Here is a 10,585-nt window from a genome sequence, read left to right as displayed (position 1 = left end):
AAGGCAATCTCTAGACAAGGAGAGTAAGATAGATACTTGCGCGGAGTACGAATTAAGCAAATAGAAGGTGACGCATGCGTAGAACCCCAATCTTATCTGTCCTTTATTTGAGGCAGCTTATATTACAATTAAGTAATGGTACGCTTAAGAACTAGGCAAAAGAACAATAGGCCACAGCAACGGCGGCAGTTACTTTTCAGGCGCAAATTTCTCTGATCAAATTATACGTAAATGCTCTGATTGGTCATCGGGGTAATTAAAAAGCGCGAAATTTGAATCGAGATAATAATAATAACAATAATAATTACCGTAAAATTCCCTGGGAAATAATTAATTAATTAATAAAAACATAATGAAGCTTAAAAAAAGACATAAAACTGATAATAAAAAAGAATAACTTGTATAGATGCTAGATTCTAAAAACAGTATAGATGGTAGATTCTAAAACAGCGAAATGTTAAAAAATGCTGAAAACTATGAGTTAAAAATTATCGCGTCTTAACGCTTAGAAATTTCTAGCTTAATTTTATCGACAAAAAGGTTCTGGCTAAACTTAGTGTTATATGAATGAATGTCATAGCGTCTGATGATAAAATACCCCTTGAACAAGTCGCGAACAGTCCCCTTAATTGAATAGACGGTTATTGACTAATTGTTTAAATATGTTCCTCTCGTCTATCGGAGAGCGGCTACCATCTGAGTCTTTCGATGATGGCATCTCTTGTTAACCTGCGATCAGGCGGTCCTTCTTCCCTTTTTGTTTGGGAGACGAGGGGAAAAGATTTTCTCGAGAACAATGCGGCTAGCTTTTCTTTGCAAACGTTCGATCCTTTGCTTGTTCTCAAGACCACAGCCGTGCCAGGTGACGTCACCGTACTCCAGAAGCGGTAACACCATATATTAATACAAACGGTTAGAAGATTCAGTTGTAAATAGAAGTCTCACTCTTGAAAAAATTCCTAGTTTCTGGGATACCTTGGATGCTACATAATCGATATGTTCGTTAAATGAGAGATAGTTGTCGAGCATAACAGATAGATAGATAGATAGATAGATAGATAGATAGATAGATAGATAGATAGATAGATAGATAGATAGATAGATAGATAGCTTTAATTCAAATCATATGGCAGCCCACCAAGGCTGAATTGCATGAATTTACAAATACAGTTGATACAAAACTTAAAATATTAAAATGTACTAAAAAATCTACAAAATTATTCTTCAGAATTCTAATTTATAAAAATTATACTTTAGATGAATTAAACTTTATACAAAAAACTGCTAACGCCTGCACATAGATGGCAGAAATGTGCTAGAAAAACGCTTGGTACGCATGACTGGATTTGCAAAGTGGCGTTGTCTTCTGAGGTTATAATGATGATGCAACTTATGATCTGGATTAGATACAATAGAATCAAACAGTTTTTCACATTGATCTATGCGTCTGTCCTCTAAAGATGCCATGTTGAACATTGACAGGCTGTCATCGTAAGAAAGGCCTGGCGAAATAATTGATAGTGTACGTTTTTGAATGCGTTCAATATCCTTACTTAAGTAGTCAGGCGGTGCGTGATGGTACAGGGGGCACAATATTCTAGAACTGGCGTTATACAAGTAAGATAGAAACAAATGATATCGTGTGCCGGAACATTTGCGCGCTTAAGTAATATAAGAAAGTATATTCTCTTGTTGGCCTTTTGGATTACATCTAAGACGTGACAATTCCATTGGAGCGTGTTGGTTATGGTAACTCCTAGCAATTTAACACTATCTACGCGTTTGAGTTCTTGAGAGTTCACGGTAACTGCGTCAAAATGATGTTTAACCTTCTTAAAGTCAATAACGAGTTCCTTGCATTTATCCGCATTCAGCTGGAGCTTGTTGATTGTAGACCACTGCTCAACAGCGTTAACAGCGACCTGCATTCCACTTTGACCACCTCTTGGAACCACCTCAGCGAGCGTGGTGTCATTCACGTATTTCCATATGTCAGATCCCGAAAGGTGGAGATCATTGATCATTAAAATGAAAAGCCAAGGGCCAAGTTTTGTGCCCTGGGGCACGCCTTATGGAACGGTGCCCCATTCGGAGAAGCAATCGCTAGATAGCTTCACTCGCTGGCGCCTATCCATGAGGAAGTCGCAAACCCAACGGGCAATTCCGCGAGGAACGCGCAAACCCAGGATTTTGGCAGCTAGGATACCATGATCTACCAGGTCGAAGGCAAACACCAGATACTTGAAAACTGTGGAGACCTTAATAGGAGTCTCGTCCAGAGTCACTGAAAAGTCCGCAGTTCCTGATATCTTCAGTCGTTGTCTGGTATCATTAAGTAAACTTTTCGTTTTTTCTCAGGTTCAGAAAAAGTTTTTTTTTAAAGCCAATGAGAAATATTCGCCAGATCCAGGGACAATTTCATTTAAATTTACGAAAAAAAAGCGAGTGACACCCTCAGAATTGTGGAATAATAAAAGGATAACTGAGTAATCAATAACGCAAAGTCACCAATGTAGTGCGAACGAGGTAAGTGTCATCCCGAATTTCAAGTGATAGGCTCGTCAAATCGAGGTTCCACTGTAAGTGCGACCTTAGCATTTTGCCATTCGTTTAGAAAACGTGCAGACGATAAGGACAGGTTAATAAGGTGTGTGATGGAGCGCGGCGAGATGTTACAGCGGCACTGTCTTTTAACAGCCGAGCAGGTATCATGTCCGAACCTGCTGCTTTGTTGATCATGCGTAACTGCCGGTAAGCGAACCTCTCTGAAAACGATTGAAATCTGAAAATATGATCCGTAAATGGAGATGTCAAACTATATTGTCTTTAACAGTAGAGGGAGAGGTGTTATTAGCAACACGTTTTAGGACTATTGTGGTGAAATAACGATTAAGGGAATTTGCAATTTGAAACTTGCCACTTATCGTCTCACCGTCAACTTTAAGCGAGTGCAGTGGTGAATTATCAGTGTTCTTGTTTGGAAAAATCTTTTTGACCGTTTTCCAGATCAGAAACGTTTTGGGTTATTCATATTCTCCTCAAGCAATTTCTGGTGGTAGTGCCCCCTCTCAAATTTAATTTTGTTAATCACGGAATTACGAAACCAGCGATAGGAACTCCAGTATAATTCATTGTTTGTTTAGCGGGCTTTTTTCAAAAGATAATCTCTCTGGCGCATCAAGGATTTGATTTCACTTGTTATTATATGGCTGAGTCTGTTTTCGCCACGCGATTGGTCAATTTTCGGTCCGTAACTTGCTATACGGACCAAAATTTCAAAGAAAATGCTCATTTCGGAGCTCTATATCTCTTTACCTCCGAAAAAAAGGTTGAAATAAAGTTACAAGACGTCTATCAACCTTGAGGACTTAAAGTTTGACTTTGTCCTTCAACATTTGAAATTGTGTTTATTTGTGAACTAACTCGTAATCTTAGCGAAGAGGATTCAGTCAGTGTTTGAAAATTTTATCGTAGTACACAGTTAAGAAGACGAAAATCGACTGGCAGAGGTTCGAGATGTTTTGCCTAAGAGAAAATGAGTAATTTCTTTCGACAAATATGATAACAAACATGCCTGCACCCGATCATCTTAACGAGCTTCTTTGCCATTCGCAGTGTTTTTCCAAAGACCAACGAAAGAAAGATAGAAGCGACTTCGAGCCAGACACAATGTCCAGTTTTCAAAAGACTCCAGCGTCACATTGGCGAAAGAATACTTACAGTGCTCTTAGTTTTGACCGAATATACATATTAAAATATGTCTGTAAACGCTGAGAACTGGGATGTTGACTTCGCCTTTCCAGATTTTAACCTAGCTTGGTTTGAATGAGAACGAAGCTGATGTAGAAACTGAATCTTAACCTTTCCGTGGAAGAGAATATGGTCAGTGTTTGAAGATTTTAACGCAGATCACACTTGAATACGAGAATGAACTGGCAGAAATTCCAGAGGTTTTCCCCAAAAAAATTAACGAGTGAATCCTTCGACAATGACAACAAACCGTTACCTTGAAAAGCTTCTTTGCCTTTTGCAGTGTTTTTTTTTTTTCCCACAAGGACCAACGGAGGAAAGATGGAAACGACTTCGAGAAAGACACAGTGCCCGTTCAGTGCCCGATTTTCCAAAATACTCCAGCGTTACATTAAAGAGCTAAAACTTACAGCGGTCTTAGTTTTGACCAAATAAACTTTTTCAACATGGCGAATTTGTTTTCGCTTTCTCGGAAACCCTTCGTTGTGTGGTATTGTTTTCGTGAGCCAATAAACTTTCTTTCTTGACGCCTGTCAAATGATTGTCAAATCGCGCGTCCTGCACTTTTTTCCGGTCCCCCAAACTGGAGGAAGCCATATAATAAACATCTTATTAACCTCGTTTTTTCGGTCCGTACTGTAAATTACGGATCCTCGTTTTTTTCCATCGATTTATGGCCCGCGCGCTTCGCGCTTGGGCCATAAATCGCTGGAAAAAAACTCGGTCCGTAATTTACGGTACGGACCGAAAACTCGGCTAATAAGAGGTATGTAATCACGGGCACATCCGGCCTCGTGCCTTTCTAATGACAAAATTGCGTGTTTATCACACAAAATTAAAAAACACTGCTGTTGTTGTGATTGGAAGAATAATGTCTTACATGCACTTATAGAATTAATGATGCCAGCAAAAAACTGTTGGAACATGAAGTAAACTTTTAAAATATAAAAAGGGTGGTCCATGGAACGTGAGTTTACATACGTCCCTTTACAAAGGCTGTATAAAATGCAACCTTTACTTATTTAGTGTAGTGAAACAATGCCAATATAGGTAACAAAGTGATGGTTTTCATGTAAAGGAAGGCCCAGTTTAGAAACATGAAAAGCCAAAGTTGTTTATTGGCTTAAAAGATGTATTTGTAGCCCCTTCATACATAATAACACAATAAGTCGCTGAAATTGTGCGTACTGTACTCACCAACTGTGTCTGGAAAATGCGCGGTTGTGATTTGAATAGCATGCTTGCATTCGGTCTTCTCCAACACTACTACAAAATCGGTGAGAGTCATGTCAGGAAACCGATGCGCCAGCCACTGTAACACTTCCTTTGTGGGGCTCTTTCTCGGTCTTATTAGCTTGTACTCCTCATCAAATTCTTTACACTCAGAAAACTGGATGTTGAGTTCAAGGGCCAAATTGAGCCACTCAGGTCTCCATGGATCTCGCACAGAACTGACCTGGTCAGCTATCATTGTTATGATTTCTGCTTGAAGTGTCACAAGATCCTTTATCAAGACCTCATCTGGAGGAAAACAAATATTGAGTAATGAGTAAAATCACGGTAATACAACTTATTAAATGAAACGTATGATGAAAGAGTTAACACAAACAAACAAATTCACTGAATTAATTGTTTGGTGGATTCACAGGCAGCCCAAGCTCAGTATGAGAGTTTAATGGTCTCATATTGCGTAGTCCTCAAAATGGCCGTGAACATACGCCACTTCCACATTTCCCATAATGCACCTTATTTGCCCCGCCAAAATTTTACATAACCTTTGTTTTTCATTTCTCCTGGGTATTACAGCCGTCCCAAGACAAATTGAAACAATGCTTATGCAAAATTTTGGGGGGCAAAGGAGGTGCATTATGGGAAATGTGGAAATGGCGAATGAAGGATATGTATGCGAATTCAGGAAGAGATTCAAGAAGATAAATACTCGCTAGGATTTTAAATAAAATACACTTTACCTTATTTACTTGTTTTTTTCGTGCTTGCTGTTTGGTTGTTTTCCCGATAACAAATTAAGTAAATAAGGGAAAGTGTATTTTATTGAAATCCCCGCGAGTATTTATCGTTCCTGAAGTGAATTCGCGCTGATTCATACCCCCCCGGGAGGGGGGTCCCTTATATGAGCTACCGTAGAGTTCCGATAGTAGCGACCCTCGTTACTTTCGTATTTAGCAGCCTTTGGGGCTAGCTACTTTCGGGGGGTCGTTACTTTCGGGGGCTCGTTACTTTTGGGGAACAAAAATCGTTCACAAATAGAGCTGGCGCGAGCTTTTTTTCCAGTGTTATCGATGGTTTACCGGACTACCGTACCACATGGGTGAATCAGCCGATATAGAGGAGATCGAGTTCTTCACTCACTCAGAGATGGAAAGCTAAACTGCTTCGATTGTCCTGCATGACGCACCGCTGCGTTTTAGTCTGTACCCCGTACCGGTATCTCAGTGTCATTTAATTGGAAGAAACACGTTCATGTTAATCGACGAAAACTATATAGAGTTTTCAATTTCAATTTAAAGAAACGTTCCTATTGTTAATACGAAATTATGCCGGTTTACGGTAGTTCTTACATCGCTACATCAGAGAACTGATGTCAAGGACGAATGGGGGCATAAAGCTTCCCTTTGTTGTAAATTAAAGTGCCTTATCGTGAACATTTTGTGACACTGCACGAACATATTATTTTACATTAAAATTTTGACTATTGATTGACAAATTAAAGGTATACGGTATACAATTCAAAAAACTTGGTCTCGCTACTTTCTCGGTGGGGGGGGGGTCGCTACTTTCGGGGGGCCGCTACTCTCGGGATTTACTAGCGGCCACAAAAAATTGATGTTATTTTCGGGGAGTCGCTACTTTCGGGGGGTCGTTACTATCGGAACTTTACGGTATATAGGTATGTGCAGCCCCATCGGGTCGGGTGATTGCGCCGTTTTGGTCTGAAAACGAGTATATACTTTGCCTATTTTGGTCTGGATTCGGGTATGGTTTTCGCAGGTACTATGGGAGCGTATGAACGTATTTATCGTTTCAATTCCAAATGAATAAGAACGAAGTAGAAATATGCGAATTTGAAATGCATTCGAAGAATTTTTTTTGTCTGTGCACTGAATCTAAGTAACGATGACGTAATTTTTGCCTAAAGGCCAGGTCTGAGAACGGGTATGGATTTGGAGTTCTGGTCTGAAAACGGGTGTGGAAAATGACATTTTTTGGTCTGAAATAGGGTCAGGATTTGGAGAACTGGGAGGCACACCCCCACCAAGAATTCCCAGGAGTACCCCTCCCCCCCGTCTGGGATTCATACTTTATCACTCTTATTCCAACTCTTTTAATTTGTCAAATGTTGGCAATTTTTTCAGGCGTTGAATTCTAAAGCCTGGTTTCCATATGATCGTCCGTTTATGTTCAGTTGCAGCAGCGATATTTCCTCAGGGATAGTAGCGCGAGCGAAACGCGCGCGCGTGAAAATCACCCCACGCGAGAAAAGGCGCGTTAGGTGATTTTCACGCGCGCTCGCGTTTCGCTCGCTCTACTATCCCTGAGGAAAAATGGGGACTACTCGTAGTCTAATTTCATTACGGCGTAGGCCTCAAAGTACGGACTGCGCGCGCAAAATTTATACTAGGTCTCTTTCCGCGATCTTATTTCGATTTAAAGTCACAGTTTTCAAGATACAAGCGGATTGATTCACAAAACAGTTTTAAATACGCCTTCGTTTAAGTTCCTTGTAAATCATTTGCAGTGAATTTTGCTGTTAGAACTATTCACTGGTAGGGTTTGTATTTGGGGGAGGTGCAAGTTTAAAAATCACACCTTTGTGCGGTAATTATTATTGCTACAAAGCATTGTTATTGCTGAGTTGTGGTTATTCGCATAAAGTAAATGATAGGATGGTATATTTTGTAAACTTTTTAAATAAGGTCGACAAATATGTTCTAAAACTGCAAAACAGGGTCGTAAAGTAGTATCTGCCTAAAATACTGAAGCGTAACCTCAATGTGTTTTAAAGATTCTGAAGCAGTGCGGACATCATGCTGATGCTTCCGTGGTATAGATTTCGGTAGCGCGCAGAATGCAAATTAATTTCTTCTTTCTCTTTAGAAGTGTCTTAGCAAAGCGCGAAGGACCGACATAAAATGACCTGAGCGCCGCGATTTTTTTTTGGTCATTTTGTATCCAACCCCGTCACTCTTGCGCGATGACACAAAGAACGATTGCGGGAGCCACTGCAGATTATTTTGCAGTGTACTCGATGAAAAAATGAGCTTAGCCTGTGTACAGACGTCCCCCCTCCCTCAGGAAAAATCGGGAGAGGAGACGTCTGTGAATCGCCGTCGTTAATCGTGTTCCGGTATACATTTGCATACATTATTTCTTTGTTCTTTCGCTAACAGTTGAAAAGGCACATGTAGGTCGAAAAATAGCTCTGGCGTCTGTGCACAGGCTAGCCGAACATCTACACGCAAAGTCCACCCAAAAATCCAGATATAAGATCTCTGATTACAGTCAAACCAGGTCAAGCGTACCTCCCAAGATCCCATTAATGTATTTATTATTCGAAAGTTGACCGTTGGTAGTTGTAGATTTCAGATTCATCTCTGCGTGCATTCTTGCATGCGTAATGAGCCGTTAATTCACACGCGATTCAGTTACGAAATTTCTACCAGCTCAGTTTCCTTGAATTTGATGTAACTGTCTTCTAAGACATTTAATCCATTCAAAGATTTTAAATCTGACCAAATGCAGAGAATTTCTCTTAAAATATTCACTGCTCATTACGCATACAGGAATGCCGATTTAAATTTGACACCAGTTATGGGAACGACTAACGGATTCATTTTTTCAAGTAATCAATTCATCAATAGAATCTTTTTGGGGTAAGCTTGACCTGCCTTGGCTGTTAACGTCGGATTTTGTATGCCTTCTCTTTTATTCACAATACCGACCGGCACAAACAGACGCACCCGCAACCGGTGCAGCAAACATCGGTGGTCTTAACTTCTCATGCCTTTTCGAGAGAGCCGAAATACAAATACCGGTTCCCAACCGGTAAACAAATATGAATGTCCGCAAAGGCTGAGCTTTTCCCCGGGGAATCTGTTCTGAGGCTCACTCACCAATCACAACACCGGAAGTTATTTGCGTCATGGTATATTAACATTACAACCAATGAGAGGCTGTTCCCAACATTCCGGGGAAACGGGAACACGATTATCGTCGGCGATTCACAGACGTCTCCTCTCCCGATTTTTCCTGAGGGAGGGTGGACGTCTGTACACAGGCTTAAAGGGATAGTGTCTCGATTATGCGCACGCGCGAGCGTCATCTGTTTTTTCTTCAAAAGACAATAAAACTGTCATACTGACTCGACAAGATTTCCTTCGGGACCGCACCGCCGACGGAGACTTGTTGTTTACATGTTCACGTATTATAAATATTTTAAACCTTCGAAGAAGTCTTTCGTCTTACTTAAAATTTGGCTCGAGGCACGAAGACTTACCGCGATTTTGTTACTAGCAGGGCCTTCTCGCGACCCGAAAAAACTCGTACCGCTCGCTTTAAAAACAGCTTTTCGAATGTAAAACTCATGTCAGAGGTCAAATTATTGTTCCAGTTCTAGTAATATTTGCTTGCGTTCTTGCATCAAACGTTCGAGAGATATAAATAAAAATGCAATCTCAAAGCGATGAACCATCGCAAAGGTTAGTAAAAAACTGTATTATGATTTCATTGCACTGGTTTTTCTAGTCTGTTTGATTTTGTCGGCAGTAGGGAGGTTCATTGTCGCTGCGAAACATTACGCTTCACGAAGCTTAATTCCACAAAATCTCCTCAGACACATCCATCTCTCAATGGTTTCTTTCTTACAGAGTCTTATTGTTGCTGTTTCATTTCTGCGTATTCCTTTTACAATTATCTGAGCTTCTATGGAAGCTGGCAGAAGGAATAAGCCTTCAATCGGCATCAAAGCGCTTCCCATCTTTTGGTCCTCCGTCCAACAGCAATAAAAGTAACGCCAAAAATACCCGAATTTGCCCAAATTGAAACTAAACGGGTACAATATATCAATGATCTGTAATCCTGAGAGGTTTTAGTGTAGTATCGAACTCGGCCAAGAGCGATGCAAACGGATTTTTCAAGGTTCTCTTACTCTCCTCGCATCTTTTGATTTCGGGACATCCTGTCCGAAAAGCAAAGTTTGGTGCATGCGCAGTAACGGGATACTGTTCCTTTTTAAAAAAGTTTTAAACGTAAAAAGGTCAAGATTTTAGTTCACTGTCTCGATGCTTACAGTTGTGTGATTTTTGTGGCAAAAACAAATTAAGTAAAAGACTGCTCTCAGCTCCGCACGGACTAAATTTGTACGAAGTTCAACTTCTCCCGTCGGTTCCCTAGTGAAGGATCATTCTTCACAGCCCAATGTAGCACTCCCTACACCCCCTGGTTCGCAAGTTTGTCACGCCGAAGGTTTCCGATTATTACTTCGGCGGAGCGCAAAGTAAAGGATTCGCGACGCTCAGGAATGTATCAAAGTTACAATTTTTGACAAGATTGGGCATGCAAAGTCTGTAGGTTTTCGGTTTTATTCGGCTATTTGACGAAGTGAGAGCCGAATTAGTTCGAGATATCTCGAGATCACTTCGATTCCTTTGATATATTCTTTAACTTTTTCGAGGAAGAAAGAATTATTATTTTGGCTTCCCCGGGGTTTGAACCGACTCACCTGAGTGACCCGTCAGGTCAGAGGAGACTCTAAGTTGAGGGATTAGCCGATTGCGCTACTGCGAGCCAAGGTAGTTCGGCATATGAAAAATAGTTA

This window comes from Porites lutea, chromosome 7 (genome assembly GCF_958299795.1).
Source record: "Porites lutea chromosome 7, jaPorLute2.1, whole genome shotgun sequence".
Lineage (NCBI taxonomy): Eukaryota > Metazoa > Cnidaria > Anthozoa > Scleractinia > Poritidae > Porites > Porites lutea.
The sequence above is the reverse complement of the archived record's forward strand: the minus strand, read 5'-3'. Positions refer to the sequence as shown.